The sequence below is a fragment of the Talpa europaea genome (genome assembly GCF_964194135.1).
Source record: "Talpa europaea genome assembly, chromosome: 16".
Taxonomy (NCBI): Eukaryota; Metazoa; Chordata; class Mammalia; order Eulipotyphla; family Talpidae; genus Talpa; species Talpa europaea.
Window position 1 is genome coordinate 7,683,390 of NC_140084.1, and position 23,585 is coordinate 7,706,974.

At 41.2% G+C, this 23,585-nt stretch overlaps 1 protein-coding gene across 1 annotated transcript in view; it reads left to right on the forward strand.

Annotated features, from left to right (window-relative positions):
• TANGO6 (transport and golgi organization 6 homolog) overlaps positions 1-23,585 on the forward strand; it is a gene marked incomplete at its 3' end in the record, with an annotated part of 156,747 nt that overhangs the window by 80,621 nt on the left and 52,541 nt on the right. The gene's annotated exons all lie outside the window — the stretch shown is intronic.

Here is a 23,585-nt window from a genome sequence, read left to right on the forward strand (position 1 = left end):
GTGTCACACTTGCTGAGCATCAGCAAGCATCAGTAGAAGAGGAATGTCAGACAAGGAAAGAAGGACCTAACTCTTGTTGCCTGGAAGAGGCCCATTTTTGGTTTATTTTGGTTTGTTTGGTTTGGCTTGGTTTATTTTGGTTTATTTGTCAAATGACCCTTTATTGAAACATTTTCCTCTGTAGCTCTTATCTGGCTTAGCACTCCACCATGCCACTGCTTATGTCATGAAGGTGGCTGCCATCAAAATTGTAGCGCACAGACTGAGCAGTCCCAAAATCTCTTTAGCAGGACCAGAAAGTTCTTTAGCTAAAGATCGGTGCAGTACCTCAGGCAATGTCGACCGTCTCATCAAAAGTGATCTTTCCTCTGTGCTTAATGTTTTGCTGCTTCTGTCTGTCTCTTGGTGGCTCCTTGAGGGTTTTGACAATGACGCAGAGCCTGTCTGTTCCAAATGCTCTATTCCACTGTAATCGTCACACCCTTCCATCACCAGTTGCCTTGGCCAAGTCATCACCTTTGGGGGATAAACCCAAATACCAATTTCAGGGACCAAGGTAGAGACATGGCACTTCAGGTATATGACTTTGGTCTCAATGGAGTCAAACTTGGGCAGTTGGGAGATTCAGCTGATGTCAGATGAACCTGGATTCGGGACATCCAAAGACAATTGCCGGGCCTCCCCAGTGGCGCAGCGGTTGAGCGCTGGGTTGCGAAGCTGCCCGCCGCCTCTTGCAGCGCCCGCGGCCTCTTGCAGCGCCGGTTCGATCCCCAGCTGCTCCCCGACCACCGGAGGAGGGTCCCACTTGGCGCGCAGACCTCTCCTGCCGCCCGCTGCTCCCCTCAGCGGTGTGCTTCGGTCCTTCTGCCTGCTCTGCTCCCCGCTCTGGCTCTGGTGAATTCTCTCACCCTCCCGTGCTTCTGACTGTACCCAGTTCTTGTATAAATAAATAAATAAATAAATAAATCTTAAAAAAATAAAAAATAAAAAAAAACATTTCAAAGACAATTGCCAAAAGAGGTGCATTTTATAGATGAGGAAACTTGTGAAGGGACCCTCAGCAATTTGTCCAAGAATCATTCTGCTGGCAAATAGTGGTGCTGAATCAAACCTACTAATTCAAAAGAAGTTGTTCTAAGTTACGCAAGTTGAGAGTAGCAGGTAATAGTGTGGGCTCTAGAGACACACTGCCTGTCTTCAAGTCCCCAACTGCTGTTTATTGACTTTGTGATCATGGAAATATTCTTACTCTCTTGGTGCCTCAATGTCCTCAATGGAGGGTGAAGGTATTAATAGCACTTACCTCAGAGGACTGTTGTAAGGATTAAATAACCTAATATGTAGAGTGGTGTTTGGCAAACAATAAGGACTCAGTAAATTTTAATATTTTCTAAGTAATGAAGAAAGATTGCTTTTTTTTTTTTTAAGATTTATTTTATTTATACAAGAACTGGGGTACAGGCCCGATGTGTGGGAGAGTGAGAGGATTCACCAGAAACAGAGTGGGGAACAGAACAGGCAGACTGATGAAATACACTGCTACGGGGAGCAGTGGGCGAGACAGGAGAGGTCTGCCGTGCCATGTGGGTTTCTCCGAGGCCGGTGGGGATTGAACCAGCACTGCAGAGGCTGCAGACAGCTTCACAGCACTGCGCTCAACCGCCTGCACCACGTGGGAGGCCCAAGAAAGATTGCTTTTATTTTTTTAAATTTTTTTAAAAAAGGATTTATTTATTTATGCAAGCACTGGGTACAGTCAGAAGCACGGGAGGGTGAGAGAATTCACCAGAGCCAGAGCGGGAAGCAGAACAGGCAAAATGACAAAATACGCTGCTGAGGGGAGCAGTGGGAGTGGCAGGAGAGGTCTGTCACGCCATGTGGGACCCTTGCCAGTGGCTGGTGATCCAACCTGCGCTGCAGAGGCTGCGGGGAGCTTCGCAGCTCAGCGCTCAACCGCTGCGCCACCAGGGGAGACCCGAAAGATTGCTTTTCAGAAAAATATTTTATTTACTATTTATTGAGAGCTAGGAGTTGGGACCCTGAGGAGCAAGGACAAAGGAAAAAATGGGCTAAATTAAGAGAAAATAATGTGTTTCACCTTAAGCCAGTAAATACACTTTTGATGATTTTTTTTATTGGGCTATATTACATAGAATTGAGAAGAGATTAGTTTCTTGAACCTACATTCCCACAACTAAACTATTGACTACTACACTGCATGTAAGTTGAAGCCTTAACCTAAGACAAACCAGCGTCCAGGTGTAGGCCAATGGTGTACTGTAGCCATTGAATCAGCCGCCATGTTGAATTTTGAGAACTAAGTTATGGTTTAGAATTGTATTCTCACTACACATGTCCTGTCTTGGATTGTGTTATGAAATAATAGTGTCAGTGGTTAGTATTTTGTTTTGCAAACAATGCCATACATCGAACTAGACTTCTTTCCTTTTCTCAGCTAGGTCAGCATCTTCTCTGGTGCTGATATGTTTGTCCTTGACTTCTTGATACTTTAGCATGTATTTGCTAGCATGTTACCTATGCAGAAAGAGAAGTGATCTCAACTTCAGTTGGCTGATTTGTCTGTGAGCTATAGTAAAACTGGTAGATTTTACTCTTTATCCAGTAGGGATTTTGGAAAACAAATTAGCTTTTTGCCACTTGTATCAAGAGGTCACATCGAATCCCTCCTTCACCAGCATTTCAAATCAGATTCCACATAGTCATCCATCATTTTTACAGACAGAGCCCTTAAGTTTTCTAATTTTTGGGTGACCCTTCTGACTAGAGAAGACAGAATTTATGTCTCCAACCACTTGTATTTTCCTGTCAGGGAAAGGGGAATATCATGAGAGTAAAATTGAAGTTTTTTTCCATTCATTGAAGAAAGACCTTATTTGCACTAGTCCTAAATATGGGTCTGACACCCACCAGGCAAGTATACCATGATAAGAAATCATTCTCTCACAGTAGGTGTGAATGCTAGACTCTCACAGGATGAAGTGCGACCTCTGGCTTCTATTTGTGTGCCATTTGGGTTGGCAGAGCTGAGAAGGAAAGTCTACTGCACACAGACAGCTTTAACATAATTTATATTTGTTCTTGAATCTCACCCTAATGGAATTAAATTCCCATATTTTCAGTATGCTGACATATAAATCTGGACACTTGGGCAGATTCAGGTGAATTTGGGGACATAAGAATACCTCATGCACTTCCTGTTGCCTCATAGCTGGAAGCACAAAATGTCTGATTATCTCCTTTGAGTGATGTTGAGATTGATTAGCATGTTTGCGGTTATAAATTTCACCACCAGGGCCTCCCCGGTGGCGCAGTGGTTGAGCGCTGGGTTGCGAAGCTGCCCACAGCCTCTGCAGCGCCGGTTCGATCCCCGGCTGCTCCCCGGCCACCAGAGGAGGGTCCCACATGGCGCGCAGACCTCTCCTGCTGCCCGCTGCTCCCCTCAGCAGTGTACTTCGGTCCTTCTGCCTGCTCTGCTCCCCGCTCTGGCTCTGGTGAATTCTCTCACCCTCCCGCGCTTCTGACTGTACCCAGTGCTTGTATAAATAAATAAATAAATAAACCTTTTAAAAATAAATAAATAAATAAATAAATTTCACCACCAACCTTCCTCCTAATAATTTTAAGTAACCATAGATGGTTGTTATCTGCATCTATTATATCATAGCAGTTGCAGCTTTTTACATTTTACATTTGAGGAAACTGAGATACAGAGAGGGTTACCAATTTACCTAATGTCACACAGCTAATAAATGGTGGATCCAGAATTTGAACCCAGACTCTCTAACTTCAGATCCAGCTTCTTCTCCAATTTACTATTTGTATCCTGAACATTTTTCCCTGTCATTTAGCATCTTTCCCCTTTCATTAACATGAACATTTCCCACATTCTCTATAATTTTTTCATGATTACATGATAATACAGCATTTAAATAGAGCAATTTATGGGTTCTAATTTTTTCGCTATCATGAATTACATTAAGATGAATCCTTTTCTAAATGAATTTTGTATAGCTCTATGTTAATTTCTTAGAAAAACTCTTTGAGTTTGTTTAAAAGCATGTGCATGTTTTAAAGGTATTTATTGCTAAATTATCTTCCAAGGCGGTTGTGCTAGTTTATATCTCAATGTTGAGAAATTTGTTAGTGTCTTCATCAATGCTGTATTTTCTGTCTTCTTTTTTATCAAACAAATATATAAAGAAATGCTCTTGGTTTTATTTCCATATATTCACTTGATCAAATTAAATATATTTTTTTAAGATTTATTTATTTATGCATACAAGAGCTGGGGGAGATGCGAGGGGTAAGAGGATTCACTAGAGACAGAGTGGGAAACAGAACAGGCAGACTGACTGAAATACACTGCTGAGGGGAGCAGCGGGCAAGACAGGAGAGGTCTGCTGCGCCATGTGGGTTGCTCCCTGGCCGACCAGGGATCGAACTTGTGCTGCAGAGGCTGTATATTGCTTCACAGTGCAGTGCTTAATCCCTTGCACCACCAGGGAGACCCCAAATTAAGTATTTTTTATATATTTATCAACTAGGCTTTTGTGGATGTTGAAGAGGGTATGTGTACATGTGTGTCCGTGTGTGAACCGTCTATTCCTTTTCTTTCACCATTTTTCTACAGGGTATTGATTTTGTTATTTGATTTATAAAAGCTTTCTATATTTAAAGATCTTGAGCCGCTGACTTTTCTGTTGTAAGTAGTTTCTTCAGTTTTTTGTTTACATTTTAGTTTTGTTCATATTTTACGTTTCATTTTGGTTGTAGGCAAATCTGTCTTTACAGTATCACTCATAGAGAAAGGCTTCCTCAAACCATGATTTATGTAGGTATAAATCTATATGTTTCAATTTCAATTCTTCAATGTAGAAAATATTGTGGAAGGATGTTGGTTTAGTTTCTTTTATTTAAGGAACTATTTAGATTTTTATTATACTTTTAAAAATTTAATCTTAACACACTGCTAAATTACCAATCACTCCAAATGTTTCTCCATCTGTTTCTTATAATATGGCCCAATGTGGTTCTTGACAATAACCTGTGGACTGTTACATGTCATTGCATTTTTTAAAACTTCTTTTAAAATTTAACATTAAATTATTGTGCTCACGGTATTGGATTTGTAATTGGGACATTATTTGACAAGCAATGAATTAAAGCAAAGGGATTGAATACATCTGTGGGGTTATTTCCTTCTGCAATTGCCTGGAGAATTAGTCCTCATCTAATGTAGACTACACCCCTTTCTCACAAGTGCCAGTTACAAAATCTTCTCTCTTCAACAGAACTGGACGAGCACCACCCTGTCTTCTTTGTTCCTCTAGACCAGTAATTCCAAAAATGGGTGCGATGGGAGGATTTAGTCCTCTAGGGAACATTGGCAATGTCTTGACACTTTTAATTGTTATAAGGCAAGATGGAGGAGGTGTTTATAGAGATGTTACTGGCATGTAGTGGGCAGAGGCCAGGGTACTGCTTAAGCTCCTACGGTGCACAGGACAGCCCCTCATCACAGAGACTTATCAGGCTCAAAATGTCAACATTGCTGCTGTTGAGACATTGTGCTGGGGCTCATGTGAGCCATTCTGTGACTGCTTTGTAACATCCCTGAGATATTTGTTAAATCCAGGACTGCATATACTCTTGCATGCTGGTCACAGCTGTACATAAACCCCAAGAGGCATCACTGTCTGAATGGCAGCCCTGGGGTTACACACCCATCAGTTTGTATAGTCAGTCATGCTGGAGGCCTTGTGAGTTCTAGCCTGTCTCACATCTCAGTTACATTTTAGATTGCTATCTCACTGGAAGAGTTTGAAAAAGCATTCATTCCTTTCTCTAATACATTGATAAATCCTTTTGTTTGGGAGAGCTTCTGCACATGGCTCATCTTAACTATATTATACCAACCTTTTTGCTAAATAGGAAAGAGTGTCTGTGTTAGCCTGTGCTTACCTTTAGAAGATGATAACAGGAATGAAAGTATATTTTAAAATAATTCCTTGTACTTAGGGAATACTTTTTGTCCTTAGCTATTTATTTCTCATTCTAAGGAAAAAGAGAAAAATAAATGAAATTGCTTTATATTTGTACATGGCTCTCATTTGAATCCCAAGCTCAGATCAGAAATCTTTCATGGAAAAACACTTTCCACCTTTGTCTATAGGAATACACAACATTCTCCAAATTCTAATTGAATCTTCTGCTTTTGTCAAGCTCCTAGGTCATAGAAATTTCTGGGTCATTTGATACCTCTTCTTGATATTCAGAGTTCTTTTTTTTTTTTTATCTTGAATATACTTATTATTTTTCTTAATGTTGGAGGTGAAGGGCACCAATGTAGTTCAGCTTAAGAGCTTTTTTTGAGTCATTAACTGTTCTGTGCCTGCAACGGGAAAGAAGAACATGAAAATGCCAGTCTGCAGTTGAGTAAGAAAATTGCCTCCTACACAAATCATCCCCTCAGTGGAGATGATGGAGCTGTGCAGGGCTATTATGGGAGCACAGAGAAGTGGTTTTGTCTGTGCTTTTTCTTCTCAAGACCCTACTCTTGAATCTGACTTTGTGCAAGAGGGCGACATTCATTCCTCCTCATTATTGCAGCACAGAAGGTCAGTTTTTGAAAAATAGTTTTTCTATGAGTTTTCAGAGATGGTCACCTCATAGTATAGGCCTAAATTAAAACGACAAGGTAGTTTGGGTGTGAAAATCCTTGACTGCCAGTCTGGGAATTTAGCATTCATGGATTTCAGCAGCAACAAACAACAGTCAAAGATTAGCATTTAGGGCCTCCCTGGTGGTCCAAGGGGTTAAGATGCAAGCTATGAAGCAATACGCAGCCACTGCAACGCAGGTACGATCCCCGGCCGGCCAGGGAGCAACCCACATGGCGCAGCAGACCTCTCCTACCTCGCCCGCTAATCCCCTCAGCAGTGTACTTCGGTCAATCTGCCTGTTCTGTTCCCCCACTCTGTCTCTGGTGAATCCTTTTACCCCCCTGGCACCTCTGGCCTGTACCCCAGCTCTTGTACTCATAAATAAATATAACTTAAAAAAAAAAAAACACAAGGATTAGTGTTTACATATTGTAAAAGGAGAAATTGTGAGCAGACTTCAGATGATCAAATGAAATGCTTCTTGCCAAGTCTGCCTGGGTTAACATTAGTACAATTCAACAAATGTTTCTATTAACCTAAGTTAGAAATACCAATCTGGCTAGAACTGAAGGGTGAAGCCATGACTGAGTAACTCTTTTCTTCTTCCTCCTCCTCCTCTCTTTCTTTTGTCAATTTAAAATCTATTTAAAGACCTTCCTCCTCCCACTTGTATAAGCAACACATGGTTGTTTTGAACAATTTAGAAAATAATAAAAAATCTAAAAAAAGAAAGTAATCATTGATAGTCTCACCATTCAGAAATAACTACTCTTTGTTTACATTTGGGTGTTTCCTTCTAGCTTCTTTTTCTTTTTCAGAATTGTAATTACACTATTTGTATATTGCTTTTTTTAATTTAACATTATTTATAAGCACTTCCCATGTCATTAAATATTTATTGAAAATATATTTATTGGTCATGTTGTAATCCAATAAACTGAATTTATTGTAACTTAATTATCATCTAGAAAGATAATATTGCTTAATTAGGTTGTTTCCAGTTCCTTTCTTTATGAGGAACATAAGAAGTGTGCTATTGATTATGCTTATGCTTAAATCCCTTTGGTGAGTCTTTGATTCTTTCCTTAGGGTTGGTTCCTACACGGCAAATTACTAAGAAGATGTAATTTACTTAATGATTACTAAGTGTAATCAAAGCGTATGTATGCTTTTAATGCTCGATAATTAGTGCTAAGTTGCCCTCCAGATCTGTGCACTTCTGTCCACAGTGGATGAAGCTGCTCATATTTCACAAAGGAAAGTTATTGCATGACTTCTGACCAAATTTGTAATCCTGACCAGCCCTCTCTAAAATGTGTGCCTTTGTTTCTAGAGTGAATAGAGGAAGCTGCCAGGAATGTGAGTGTCTGGGTAGGTGCATGAAGGAAGAAAGGGGAGGGAGGGCCTGATGGATGGAAGGGCGGATGCATGACTCAGTGCAAACCCATAGCTGCTCTAGAAGAGCAACTCAGACCTGGTAGTGTCATCAGAATATATAAAGAACAGCACGTAATTATCTTAGAGGCAGATGTAGACTTCGAATGGGCACGCTCAAACAAGTTCTAATTTACTCTAGGTCAGTAACTTCTAAAAATGGGAACAGAAATAGAAAGCCATGTTCTTATTGTTGCATTTGAAGGGTTTACCTTCAGTGAACACTGTGGGAAATATCAGGAATTAATATTTTGAATGAGGATTGAGGGGAGAGACGAAAATCTCTGTTTCCTACACCATGGCAAGGAGAATGAGGCGAAGCAGCTGGCAATGCTGAGGCGAAGCACCCTATACTTCTAGATGTTCTATATTCCAAGAAAGGGTGGGTGCCTCCTGGGCTTTTGCATGCATTGCTAACTCTTAATACCTGCAGAACACCCTAATGTGCTTTGTCAACTTTTTCATATCACGTAATTAATTTTTATGTTTTAGTTTAGCAATCGCTTTGCCCCCTCAGAGCTCAAGTGATTGACAACTTGTGATCCCATCGACTTCAGGAGGAAGCCCATAATCTGGCTTTAGAAAAACTGTCATCTGCCCAGAGAGGAGCAAATTCAGCCCCAAATTCTACTCTGACAACCACCTTCTTTTAGCCAGTGCTGCAAAAAAGAAACAAAAAGAAAAAAAGAGAATGATTGGATTTGTTGAGCAGGCACCCATGATTTCCTATTGGAATGACTGGAAATTCTGATGAGGGCAAGAGTTTTAAACAGCTGCATGACATTTTAGAGTAGAGATGTACCTCACTTTGCACCATTTTTTCAACCATTTCTCTGTAGATGAAACTTCACATTTTTCTATTTTTTTCCTTGTGACTTGCATCACTGTAGCATAAATTCTCATAAATATGTGCCAACAGAAATAATATTTTATGGGCCTCCCTGGTGGTGCAAGGGATTAAGCACTGCACTATGCAGCAATCCGCAACCTCTGCAGCACGAGTTCGATCCCCAGCTGGCCAGGGAGAAACCCACATGGCACAGCAGACCTCTCCTGCCTCGCCCACTGCTCCCCTCATCAATGTATTTTAGTCAGTCTGCCTGTTCTGTTCCCCACTCTGTTTCTGGTGAATCCTCTTACCCCCTCCCCCACACCTCTGGCTTGTATGCATAAATACATAAATCTTTTAAAAAAAAAAGAAATAGAATTTTATATATGTGTGTATATATATGTCCTTCACATATATATGTACATGCTAAAGTACTGGGACGTTTATTTCCATTAGATTGGTATTTGCCAAAATAGAATCACTGTCTCAAAGGTTGTTTATATATTAAATTGTTTATATGCTAACTGTCAAATAGAGAAAACTATCTCTCGAAGTTTCATTTTCCAGTGTGACTGGACTAAGAAAGTCCTCTGTGCTATTTTGTCATATGTCTTAATTGCAATGTGGGAAGGAGGGGGGAGTTTTAAGGCTGCTGCAATATTATTACATTTTTCTATTAAGTAACTTAAAAGATCAGCCAAGAAATGTCAAAATAAATCACCTTTAGAAGTTCTTATTTCATAATATTTCCTTAAAGATGCAACGTTATAATCAGTTATCTCAAGGGCATTCTAATTAGGTAGTTTCCATAAACATTTTTTTTAAGATTTATTTATTTATGCATACAAGAGCTGGGGTACAGGCCAGAGGTGCGGGGGAGGGGGGTGAGAGGATTCACCAGAGACAGAGTGGGGAACAGAATGGGCAGACTGACTGAAATACACTGCTGAGGGGAGCAGCACGCGAGTCAGGAGAGGTCTGCGCCGTGTGGGTTACTCCCTGGCCAGCCGGGATCGAACTCGTGCTGCAGAGGCTGCAAATTGCTTCATAGTGTGGTGCTTAACCCTTTGCGCCACCAGGGAGGTCCTCCAGAAACATTTTGACTTTTAATTAGTAATGCATTTTTTTTTTCTTTGAGGGCTTTTTCTTGGTTCACTTCACTGTAAAAACATCCCCATAACTTAGTGGCTTAAAATAACAACCATTTATTTGTCCAGAATTCTGCAATATGGGTAAAGTTTGGAAGGGGCAGCTCATCTCTGCTTTGTGTGGTGTTGTCTGGGCTCAGCTAGTGGTTCTTCAGCTATTTGTGGCATATGTTGGCTGGGGTCACCTGGGTAGTTACATTCTGTAGGGATCTTGACTGCAGTGCCTCAATGCCCCTCTGTGTGGCTTCTCACTGTCCCTGAGTGTGGGTATTCATCATACGGTAGTTTAGACCAAACCTCTGTTCTGGATGGTGAATGTTTCCCAAACAAAAGGAGAAATGGCATGGCCTGTTAAGAGTTAAACCTACTGGCTTAGCATGACTTCAGGTCCCAAAAGTTTCTGGAGTAGCATCACTTTGCTAAGTGTCATTTCACTACAGCGTTGATGAGGGAAAGAAGGAATCCCAGGGCCTCCCTGGTGGTGCAGCGGTTGAGCGCTGGGCTGTGAAACTGCCCCCAGCCTCTGCAGCACCAGTTCGATCCTCGGCCGCCGGTGAGGGTCCCACATGGCACGCAGACCTCTTCTGCCGCACCCGCCGCTCCCCTCAGCAGTGTACTTCGGTCCATCTGCCTGTTCTGTTCCCCACTCTGGCTCTGGTGAATTCTCTCGCCCTCCCACGCTTCTGACTGTACCCAGTGCTTGTATAAATAAATAAATATATCTTAAAAAAAAAAAAAAAAGGAATCCCAGCCAACACTGAAAGAAATGACATTATTCAAGGATATCATTTTTGTTATTTTGTTTCACGTCACAGTTTCCAAGAAGTTATTAATGGCTTTAAGTGAGGACTTATTGTCTTTGCAAAGTCACAAAATCAAGATTCAAGGGAAGAAATAGCATCTAAATCTTGAAGAGAGAAATAGTATTGTGTTCAGGGATGGTGTGTTGACAGCTTAATCTGCACAATAACTGCTGTACTACCAAAAGTAGTGTAGGCTATTGCCACAGCCTAGCAATACAGACACATATAAGGACAAACAGTCTTTCCCAAATATTAATTCTATTTACTCTCCTCACTTGCCAGCAGTGAGCAGTGATAATCATTTGGTATATATTCCTTCACGCTTTTTCCTGTGCTCCTATACAGACTTATGCAAACATACATGTTTTTTCCCCCTCTGTGCAAAAAACAGAATCTTCACATACTGCTACATTTATATTATTACATACTGTTACATGCTATTACCCTGCATTTTGCTTTCTGTGAAATCAGCATTACTGAGGTATAATTTACATACAATAGAATGATCCCATTTTAAGTGGACATTTCTATGAGGTCTGGTATAAATCCACATAGCCATCACTATAGTCAAAATACAGAATCTTTTCCTCACCCAAAAATGTTACTTTATGGGGCCTCAAGGGGTTAAGTCGCAGCACTATGAAGCTGTCCGCAGCCACTGCAGCACAAGTTTGATCCCTAGCCAGGCAGCTAACCCTCATGGCGCAGCAGACCTCTCCTGTCTCGCCCACTGCTCCCCTCAGCAGTGTATTTCAGTCAATCCACCTGTTCTGCTCTCCACTGTCCTGTCTCTGGTGAATCCTCTCACCCCTCCTCACCTCTGGCCTATACCCCAGTTTTTGTATGCATAAATAAATAAATCTTTAAAAAAAGGAAGTTACTTTGTGCCCAGATCATCTCCCATTCCACACCCCATCCCAGGCAACCACTGATATTCCTTCTGTTACTAGAGATTAGATTTGTCTTTTCTAGAGTTACATGTAAATGGAATCATAGCATAGCATGGTTTTGAAATTCATTTATACTGTGAATATATCAATAATTCACTACTTTTTATTGCCATGTAATATTACTTTATATGAATATCATACAATTTGTTAATAAATTTACCTGTTGATAGACACTCAGTGTTTTCAGTTTTGTGGTTTTCTTTTTTTTTTAAAGATTTATTTATTTATTTATACAAGCACTGGGTACAGTCAGAAGGGTGGGAGGGTGAGAGAATTCACCAGAGCCAGAGCGGAAAGCAGAACAGTCAGACTGATGAAGTACACTGGTGAGGGGAGCAGCAGGCGGCAGGAGAGGTCTATGCACCATGCGGGACCCTCGCCCGGCGGCCAGGGATCAAACCGGTGCTGCAGAGGCTGCGGGCAGCTTCGCAACCTAGCGCTCAACCGCTGTGCCACCGGGGAGGCCCGTGTTTCCAGTTTTAAGCTATTGTAAGTGAAGCTGCTGTGAACATTCTGCACAAGTTGTTGTGTGGATGAATATATTTTTTTCTCTTGGGTGAGGAGCTAGGAGTGGAATTGCTGGGTCATGTGGTAGGTGGATAAAAAAGTGCTGAACATTTACCAGAGTAGTTTTACATTTTGCATTATGACCAATAATATTTGAGAATTCCAGTTGCTTTATATACTTGCCAATACTTGGCAAGCTTTTCGCCATTTTAATGGCTCTGTAGTGGTATCTCATTATGGTTTTAATTGGTATTTTACTGTGACTAATTATGTTGGGCACACATTTTCATGTGCTTATTTTCTATTATGTATCTCTTTTGTGAAGGAACTGTGCAGGTCTTTCCCCAATTTTTAATAGGATCATCTCTCTTCTTTTTATTGATTTGCAAGAATTCTTTATAGATAGTGATTATAAGACCTTTTTCAGATGTATGCATTGCAGACATTTCTCCAGTCTTTTCTTCATGGTATCTTAGGAAGAGCAGACACTAATTTTTTTGTTCAAATAATATTTATATTTAGTAAATATGCAAAAGCATGCATTTAGATTATATTTCATTTATATCTTTAAAAACAAACACACTTAAGGTTTTAGTGCCAACGAAAAAAATCAAATTGATGACATTATTTTTTTTTTAATATTTATTTATTTATGCATACAAGAGCTGGGGTACAGGCCAGAGATGCTGGGGGTGAGAGGATCCACCAGAGACAGAATGGGGAACACAACAGGCAGACGGACCAAAATACACTGCTGAGGGGAGCAGCGGGTGAAACAGGAGAGGTCTGCTTTGCCATATGGGTTTCTCCTTGGCCGGCCGGGGATCGAACTCTTGCTGCCAAGGCTGCAGATTGCTTCATAGTGCAGTGCTTAACCCCTTGCTCCATCAGGGAGGCCTTGGTCCTGGTGACATTATTTTAAAGTGATAGAACCTGTTTTCCTCAAAAGAAACCATTGCCTACTATGTAAATATGGTTGTGATGTTATGGTGGAGTATTTTTTTAGTTCAACATGCCCAAATTATTATGTGCTGTATGTAGATGCTTACTCCTGTATCTTTCCTCTGTTTAAACATTTGCAAAACCCTAGGGTTCTGAAGTAAGGCTGCCTGCATTCAAATCCTGAAGCTGCCAAGATCATAAAGAGCCACATGTACTCTGTTAATAGATTTTGATTTACATTTATTTTAAATGGAAGCCACTGAAAGATTTTTAAGGAGGGAATTATTAAGCATCATTACATTTTAGCAGAATCACTTTCACTGCTCTGTAAAAGATAATCATGGGACAAAGACCAGAAATAGGGAGACCTGTTAGGATGTTGTTTGGACACTGTGGGCAAGAGGTGATGGTAGATTTCAAACAAGGGGTTACATATGAGAAGAAAGAAAAAAGATGCCCCAAGTAGGAAAGAAAGCATGAGAACAGAACCAAAGTAAGATGACTACAGTATGAATGGAGTACTAAAACTTGCTCTGTCTCCTGTAGCAAGTGTACCAGGTGGCTTGGAGGAATAAGACTGGATGGAGAGGAAGGCCATTATTATTAATATTATTAATATTACCATTTTGTAGGAAAGACAGTGGGGTAGAGAAGTTATTGACTTCCCCAGGGTCATATTGCTAGCTGGTTCTGGTCCAGCAACTCATAGTCAGATCTTTCTGATTACAGAGATCATTCCCTTAATTACAACCGTAACAAATAAATGGTTGTTTGCTTTAATCAGTTTTTTTCTTTTAATTGATAAGAGGCTGTCAAAACCAAATTATACTGTGAAATTAAAAAATCAGCTGCCTGATTTGTCATGAATGCATGTTGGTGACTGCAGGGGCAACAGGGAATTAATTTCTGCAATAAAAACATCATGGGATTTTCATGTCAGAAGATGGCAGGGGTAACAAACTACAGCCCTTAGGCCAAATCTGGCCTGCCACCTGTTTTTGCACAGCCTGTAAGCTAAGAACAGCTTTTCACATTTTTAGATGGGCGGTGAGGGGGAGAAAGCAAAAAATATATATAATCTTTTGTGACATGTGAAAATTATATGAACGGCATAATTCAGTTTCCATTAAGTGAAGTTTTATTAAAACAGTCACGCTTATTTGTTTACACATTTTCTTAGGCTGCTTTTGCACTACAGCGAGAAAGTTGTGTAGTTATAACAGAAATTGTATGGCTCTCAAAGCCAAGTGTATTTACTGTTTGACTCTACAAAAAAAGTCTGCTGATCCCTATTCTAAGGTAATCACTGCCCAAATACATATATGTTTCTTTAACTGTCAAAGGGATTCTGATACCAATTTCTTCTTTATTTTTAAATTTTTTTATATGATGCCTTTGTATTATCTTTTATTTATTTATTTATTTATTTATTTATTTATTTATTTATTTATTTAAGATTTATTTATATAAGCACTGGGTACAGTCAGAAGCGCGGGAGGGTGAGAGAATTCACCAGAGCCAGAGAGGAGAACAGAACAGGCAGAGTGATGAAGTACACCGCTGAGGGGAGCAGCGGGTGGCAGGAGAGGTCTGTGCGCCCTGTGGGACCCTCGCCCGGCAGCCAGTGATCGAACCGGCGCTGCAGAGCTTCGCAGCCCAGCGCTCAACTGCTGTGCCACCGGGGAGGCCCCAATTTCTTTTTTTTTTCTCTTTTTTTAAAGATTATTTATTTATATAAGCAGTGGGTACAGTCAGAAGCGCGGGAGGATGAGAGAATTCAGCAGAGCCTGAGCGGGGAACAGAACAGGCAGACAGACGGAGGACACTGCTGAGGGGAGCAGCGGGCGCGACAGGAGAGGTCTGCGCGCCCTGTGGGACCCTCGCCCAGAGGCCGGGGATCGAATTGGCGCTGCAGAGGCTGCGGGCAGCTTTGCAGCCCAGCACTCAACCGCTGCGCCACTGGGGAGACCCCCAATTTCTTTTTTAAAAAAAGATTTATTTATAATACAAGAACTGGGTGGAGGCCAGAGGTGTGTGTGTCTGGGGGGTGGTGGTGGTGGTGGTGGTGGTGAGAGGATTCACCAGAGACAGAGTGGGAGCAAAACAGGCAGATCTACTGAAATATACTGCTGAGGGGAGTAGCGGGTGTGTCAGGAGAGGTCTGCTATGCCACATGGGTCAGCTCCCTGGCCAGGGATCAAACTTGTGTTGCAGTGGCTGGTGATAGCTTGATAGCATTGTGTCTTTAACACTTGCACCACCAAGGAGGCCCCTGATATCAATTTCTAATGTGTGTGAGGGGAGCCATCTCTACCCATACAACAAGCAATTCTCTTGACACCAGCTGTGTGTCCTACAGTTCAACTCACTTCGACACTGACCACCTGAGATAGCATCAGGGTCCACAAATTAAGGGTTCAGTCCCACAAGACCACCTTTACCCCTGCCCCAACTTCAGACGCCAGTCACAAGCCCAGATTATTTTCTGTACTTCTGACTGAATGGCTATAAATCAGAGGTTCACAGGACCCCCTCCTCACAGAGGATTAATTTGTTTAGAGCAGAACTCAGAGAAACATTTTACTTACTAGATCACCATTTTGTCACAAAAGGATGTAAATCAGAAAAAGCCAGACAGAAGGGACGCATAGGGCAAGGTATGTGAGAAGAGGCACAGTTTCTCTACCCTTATGTAGGGTAAAGAAAATATCAGGCTTTTCTGCCCTTCCGCCATCAGGATAGATGATGGATCCTTGTCCTGAATGCATGCCTGATGGCGGGCACCTGGAATAGGATGTGGGCATAGGTAGATGGGATTCAGCTGAGCTAAGACTGTGCTTTTAAGGGCAGCGTCACGGGGATGCCAGCAACAGCAGTAGAAGCCGAAGCAGAAATCGAAAGAGAAGCCGAGAAGCAGCAGAACGAACGCTAGAGAGCCCAGATAGAGTGAAGACTTGCTGGGGGCTGGGAGGCCTGCCAGTCTCCCAGTCCCCCAGCCAGCACCCCTGCCTGCCATATACCTGGTGAACCCCAAATAAAAAACCTGCAAAACTACTGAGGACTCTGACTCCTCCTTTACCTGGTCTGCATGGGATCAGAAAACCTGCACTGTGCCCATGTCCTGCCTTTACACCTTACATGTGCTCCACCTTCTCCATATTGCTACATGGTCACCTGTCCAGAAGCTTTCTGAACTCCTTTTCAGTTTTTAATGGAAGCTTCACTTACAGAGTGATCGATGAAATTATTGATTAAATTATTGACCATTGACAACTGATTCAACCTCAAACTCAACCTCTCCCCTTCCTGGAGGTCCTCCTGGGGGTGAGACTGAAAGTGTCAACCCTCTAATCCCACAGTTCTCCTGGCAACCCACCCCATCCTAGGTGCTTTCTGGAGTGAGTGGCCTCGTTAACCTAACAAAAGACAACTTTGTCATTCTCATCACTTGGGAAATTCCAAGGGTTTTAGGAGCTGTAGTCCAGGAACTATGGACAGAGAACAGGAACTATGGTCATCTGAATGACCAAATATATATTTCTTATAAATCACAATATTTTACAATAGCCTTTCATCTCCTGCTTTTCAACTGAGTTTCTTTGGATTTCTGAAAACCAGCAGCTGAAGACTGTATCTCAGGAGATAGAGGAAATCACTGGCAAAGGGTCCTTTCTGTAATGGTAACATAATTATACTTAAATGTTTCAATTTTCTATTCCGCTATTATTTTTATTTTCAGTGTCTTCATAATTTTGTCTTATCTCATGCACTATTCCAATTTACAGTCAATTAAAGTATTAATTTTAATTCTTCAGTGTGTATGGGGAATGGCACAGGACAATGAAACAGTTTTCTCTGCAGATTTTGAAATGGATTCTTAAATTCATTTTGACTTAATGAACTTGCAAGAGAAAAAGCCAACAATCTAATAGAAATATAATATTCTCTTTAGAAAAAATTATACTAATTTTCCTCATTGCTCGACTTGATGTGGTAGATACTGACTTCATAGCACTGGAGGAATATTTTGTTAATAATTTTAACATGAGGGCCTCCCCTGGTGGCGCAGGAAGTTGAGCACAGTGCTGTGAAGCTGTCCGCAGCCTGCAGCACCGATTCGATCCCAGCCGACCGACCGGCGAGGGTCCCACATAGCGCGGCAGACCTCTCCTGTTGCACCTGCTGTTCCTCTCAGCAGGTATTTCATCAGTCTGCCGGTTCTGTTCCCCGCTCTATCTCTGGTGAATCCTCTCACCCTCCCGTGCATCTGGCCTGTACCCCGGTTCTTGTATAAATTAAATAAATCTTTATTTTTTTTTTAATAAAGGCATGTTTTTATTTATTTATTTGTTTGTTCGTTCTTGTTTATACATGCACTGGATACAGTCGGAAGCGTGGGAGGGCGAGAGAATTCACCAGAGCCAGAGCGGGGAGCAGAGCAGGCAGAAGGACCGAAGTACACTGCTGAGGGGAGCAGCGGGCGCCATGTGGGACCCTCCTCCGGTGGCCGGGGAGCAGCCGGGGATCGAACCGGCACCGCAGAGGTTGCCGGCAGCTCCGCAACCCAGCGCTCAACCGCTGCGCCACCGGGGAGGCCCAAATAAATCTTTTAAAAAAAAAAAAATTTTAACATGAAGTTATACTCTCAGGCCTGAGATTTTGTGCTTGTCAATATTATGAGACTAACTTAATCTTGGGCGTGCTTTAACGAGTTTGAACATTTATGTCGCAAATTAAATTAATTACTACTTTCTTCATTACAAAATTGTAAAGAGAGTCTCATTTATTTAAAATATCTAGTTTTTCATCTTTTAAAATAACTTGCCATAAACCTGGAACTTTTCCTTTCTTGCGATCATTTTTTGAGTTTTACTTTGTTGATTGCATTTCATGAAAATTCCACCATATTCCTGAAGTCTGTTACTGTCTCAAGCTATTGTTTTCAGGAGGACTAATCCAGTTGTCTAGAAGTAACAAACTGGGAGAAAGTAAACCTTTCCTGGTAGGGTGTCTTTGTGTAAACTGAAAGTTTGTACACCAATTTAACCAGCCTTGGATTTCAATGAGCTGTTGATGGAAGGAGTAACTAGTTAATACATAACTATAGCAGTCTTATTCTCTCTTTTGAACTATTTACGTATTCACTTTAGTTCACTGACTTGCCAAAACTCCACTGATACAAGGCATTTCCTGCCCATTGTTTTACGTTGTCTAAAAGATACTTATCTATGTTTGTTATTTGCACATGACTGTTATTTGCAAGCTGGAAAGAAAATATCTTTTTGTAAGTTGAAGTGTCAAGTAGGGTCTCTACCTCTCCTTTCAGTGTTCCCTGGTTTATGTCTTTTATTCTTCTCCCCTCCTATTTACCACTTCTCTCTCCAGGTCCTTCCCTAGGCATGACCATTCATTGAAAGGCAATCAAATTCCAGAAATTATCTTACCTGTAAATCTTTCTCATTTCTTCCCAACTTGTAAAAAGGAGGTAGAAGGTATATTAATATTTACCAAAGGATGGATGGCAGCCTCCTAGTGTGCTGCTTTTCTTGGGTGATTGTATTTCTTTCTTTCTTTTTTTTTTTTTTAAGATTTATTTATTTTATTCAAGCACTGGGTACAGTCAGAATTCGGGAGGGTGAGAGAATTCACCAGAGTCAGAGTGGAGAGCAGAGCAGGCAGACTGATGAAACACACTGCTGAGGGGAGCAGCAGGCGTCAGGAGAGGTCTGCGCGCCATGTGGGACCCTCCCCCCAGGGGCTGGGGATCAAACTAGCTGCAGAGGCTGGGGGCAGCTTCGCAACCCAGCGCTCAACCACTGCGCGCCATTTGGGACCCTCCCCCCGGGGGCTGGGGATCAAACTAGCTGCAGAGGCTGGGGGCAGCTTCGCAACCCAGCAACCCAGCGCTCAACCACTGCGCCCTGGGGAGGCCCCGGGGTGATTGCATTTCTGATGAGGAGGCTATTTAGTAAAAAAGAAACAAGGTTCCAGCCATTAAATGGACTCTGAGGCAATATAGTTTGCTAATAGAAAAACAAAACAAAACAAAACAAAAAAACAGAAAGTCTCTTATTTCTGTGACTGGCTTTTGTTTACTTTTTCAAATTTTTTTTCAGTCTCTTTAAAACATATCTGGTAGGTTACTTGCAACAATAGCCTCACTAACAAGTTTGCTTTTATTTATTCTTGTCCCACAGGGATCTTCCATGGTTCCATTCTAAGCCTGTCAAAGTCTAGCTGCACACAATTGCATCTGAATCACCCCTGCTCCTGTAGTTTGTTTGATGAAGTACAATGAAAGTAGAAGCAGGATAGTGAAAGCTAAGAGCCCGTGAAATCTTTGCTAACCTCCTCACAACTCAGGGTCACCTCTTGGTTACATTGCCTTAAAAGGGATAACAGTATGAATGAAAAACCCAAAGCGGTGGATCAGCAGTTAGCCTTTGGGAGAAGTGTGGGTCCTGACATGTAGACACAAGTAGGGGGAATCTGCAGGGACTACCTAGCATTTTTGCCCAGTGAATATTGCGACCTTCCTCCATGGCAAGCCCCATCAAGACCAAAAGATGGCCTTGGCTCCAGCACCACACTCTGCCCCAATATCCTTATCCAGGTAGGGAGTTCACAGCTTTCACACAGCCATTTATCAGTCATCTCCTACTGTTAGAAAATTGGAAGTGTTCCATTCTTTCCTTTCTTGAAAGTGGTGAAGAAGAGGGGAATTTTTTTCCTTCTAGAATAGGATTCCAGCCCTTACAGAAGACAATTAGAGACAATTCTGAGTGTTTATCCATGGAGCAGAGAAACTTAGTCCTATTATGTCTGTGGCTTATGTACTGTTTTAAGACATAAAGTTCCTGGCTTCTCTTCCACCCATGCCTTACGAGGTTAAACAGAGAAAGATGAAAAATTGCAAGGACCTTGCAATGTCAAAGATGTGGAGGAATCAGTTGGCTACCTCTGTATCCTTTGTTTTAGAGAGGAAGTTCCTGTTCATGTCAATAGCCAAGTAAATGTCCTCTGAGGGCAAGAGAAATAGCCCTCTGCCTGGCAGACAAGAACCTGGTCAGAGAATCTGTGTGTCTTTCAGTACCTGTGTGTGTAGGGATAGGCTTCTTTTGGGTTTATCTTTTTTTAGGATTTATTTTATTTATGCATACAAGAACTGAGGTGTAGGCCAGAGGTGCGGGAAGATGAGAGAATTCAGAGACAGAGTGGAGAACAGAACAGACAGAGTCACTGAAATACATTGCTGAGGGGAGCAGTGGGAGAGTCAGGAGAGGTCTGCTGCACCATGTGCGTTAGTTCCCTACCCTGGGATCAAACTCATGCTGCAGTGGCTGCCATAGCTTCATAGCACTGAGTCTTTAGCCCCTGTACCACCAGGGAGGCCCTCTTTAGGGTTTTTCTTTCCTCACATATAATACAGTTAGTATTTTTTCTCCCTACCTTAAATTCTTGTCAGGCTCAAACAAAGTGCTTTGCAGACAAAGAGAATTACATGTGCACACAGCATTGTTTTACCCCACAGCATTTTCTGTCTGGGTTGTTCTGTAGTGGTGTATTTTGTCTTAACTAAAATCTCTCCCTTGTTTACAAATGGCTTTGTGGAGAAGGGAAACTGAAATCTGAAAAGAAATTATTTCCCCAGAGCTACAAGGGAAGTTCATGGCTAAAAAGTAGATGTTGTTAATAGTTTAAAATTTACCTATGAATTTTTTAAAGATGGATTTCATCAAAAATTAATTGCCTTTAAATTATTTAGTTCTCTAAATGGCTTTGGAGAGGAAATCCCACTTGTCAGAATCTGCCATGTCAATTTAATTTCCTCTGAACTTGACAGAAATTATAATCTCTGCTGACTCTGGTTCCATACATGACAATAAATTGTGTCCGTGAACTATTACAAGAAACCAGTAATTCTTTCTCTGTTTTTCTTTCAATAGTATAGTATTGATAGTTCTAGGCCCCAAAGTGCAGGAAAAATGAAGATACTGTTCATTCATAATAGATACCAGGTAGATGAACAGAGTCAGATCTGTAGATTACCTCTTAATTCCTCCTTGACTGGACCAGCAAAAATATTTCTGTGAGAGCATGTGACTCTCCATGGTGTTACCTCTTGAGATCTATTCACTTTAGTTCTCAAATAAATGGAATCCAAGATGGAGGAAGAGTAGTTGCTTGGGATGCCCTTTTTCAGTGACTGTTGGAGTGAAGTCAAGTGTGTGTTGTATGATATTGTATTCTTTGATGATTTTAAAGATTTATTTATTTGTTTATTTATACAAGCACTGGATACAGTCAGAAGTGCAGGAGGGTGAGAGAATTCACCAGAGCCAGAGCGGGGAACAGAACAGGCAGACTGACAAAATACACTGCTGAGGGGAGCAGTGGGTGTGCCAGGAGAGGTCTGCACGCCATGGGGGACCCTCGCCGGCGGCCAGGGTTCGAACCAGCACTGCAGAGGCTGCGGGCAGCCTCACAGCCCAGCACTCAACCACTGCGCCACCAGGGGAGGCCCTCTTTGATGATTTTATACCTTTACTCTTTTTTCTTCCCATAATATCAAAACTGCAAGTATAGAAAGTACCTTCTTGTAGAAAGGAAATACATATTTCAACTCAATAGTTTACAAAGGGGATTTAAAGACTCCCTTTTCCCCTATGTTAATTTTCTCCATTAAAAAAAAATAGATAAATAATAGTGTAATTGCCATCTAGGAGCCTAGAAAGATAAGATTAAGATTCAGAGATATGCAGAGAAAGACTAATTCTCCATCTCCACTTGAGTCTGCTCTATTAGAGGAAATGAAATAAAGAACAGAAGAGATTTAAAATTGTATATACTAAAATGCTGTAACACAGTATTTTAAAATATTGACCAGAGGGCTTGTGTATCCCCAGGATAATGTGGGTTGATACAGCCATAACTAGAAGTGGGATATTGGACCTTTGCGTAAGGACCTCTGTGTGTCTAAATCTTCAATGTTTCAGTGAGACTTTTAAATTACACTAGTATTTTTTTTTTAAAGAAAAAACTGAAACAATGAAAGTATTTTTAGCTCTTACATTTAAATCTATGATGATTTGAAGTAACTTATATATGGTATGAGGAAGGGAGTCAAGCTCATTCCTTTGCATGTGGATATACAGTTATCCTTGCACCATTTGTTGAAAAACTGTTTCTCCTCTGTTGAGCTATCTTGGAATTCTTATTAAAAATCAGCTGATCATAAATACGAATTTATTTCCTATTCTCAGTTTATCCCATTGAACTATAGATATGTCCTTAAGCTAGTACTATGCTAGCTTGATTATTTTAGCTTTGTAGTAAGTGTTATAATCAGAATATGAGTCCTTTTACTTTTTTCAAGTTTGGCTGTTCTTTATTCCTTGCATGCTAATGCAAATTTTAGAATCAGCATTCCAGTTTTTGCAACAACAGAAAAAGGTGTCTGGGACTTTAGGAGGGGTTCCATTGTATCTGATGATAGATTTTGGCAGCATTGCCATCATACAATATTGCACCTGCCAGTCCACAAGCCTGTTGTATCTTTATGTTTATTTAGGTTTAGGTCTTCTTTAATTTATTTCAACTTTTTTGTGTAATTTCAGAATACAGGTGTTCTACTTCTTTTGTTAAAATTATTCCTAGGCATTTTATTCTTGTTGAAAATATGAATTGAAATGTTTTCTTAATTTCATTTTCAGAGTATTATTTGCTTCAATACTTAGTTTCACACTTGGTTAGCAAGAACTGAAAGGTAAATTATATGAGACATCACTTGCTTGAACTGGAACAAATTAGTGTTATGCTCTAAAGAGAATAGAGTGGGCTTCCCTGGTGGTGCAGAGGTTAAAGGCCCCAGCCACTGCAGTACCAATCCCTGGCCAGGGAGTTAAACCACATGGTGCAGCAGACCTCTCCTGTCTCTCCTGCTTCTCCCCTCAGCAGTGTATTTCAGTAGATTATCCTGTTCTGCTCCCCACTCTGTCTCTGGTGGAGCCTCTCATCCCACCCCTGCACCTCTGGCCTACCCCCCAATTCTTGAATGCATAAATAAGCAAATCTTTAAAGAGGGAGAGAGAGAGAGAGAATAAAGTGGGCATTAGCACTTCCGAGCTAGTGAGATCACAGAGATCTAGTGATCACTAGTAACTTTGCTGTTATGACCTCATTCTTCTGTCATATCATATTAAAAGACTTTCTCTTACCAAGGAATGTAGGACGTTTTCAACCACTCTGTACATCTTTTTCTTTTACCTTCTGTTATTACACAGAGAATT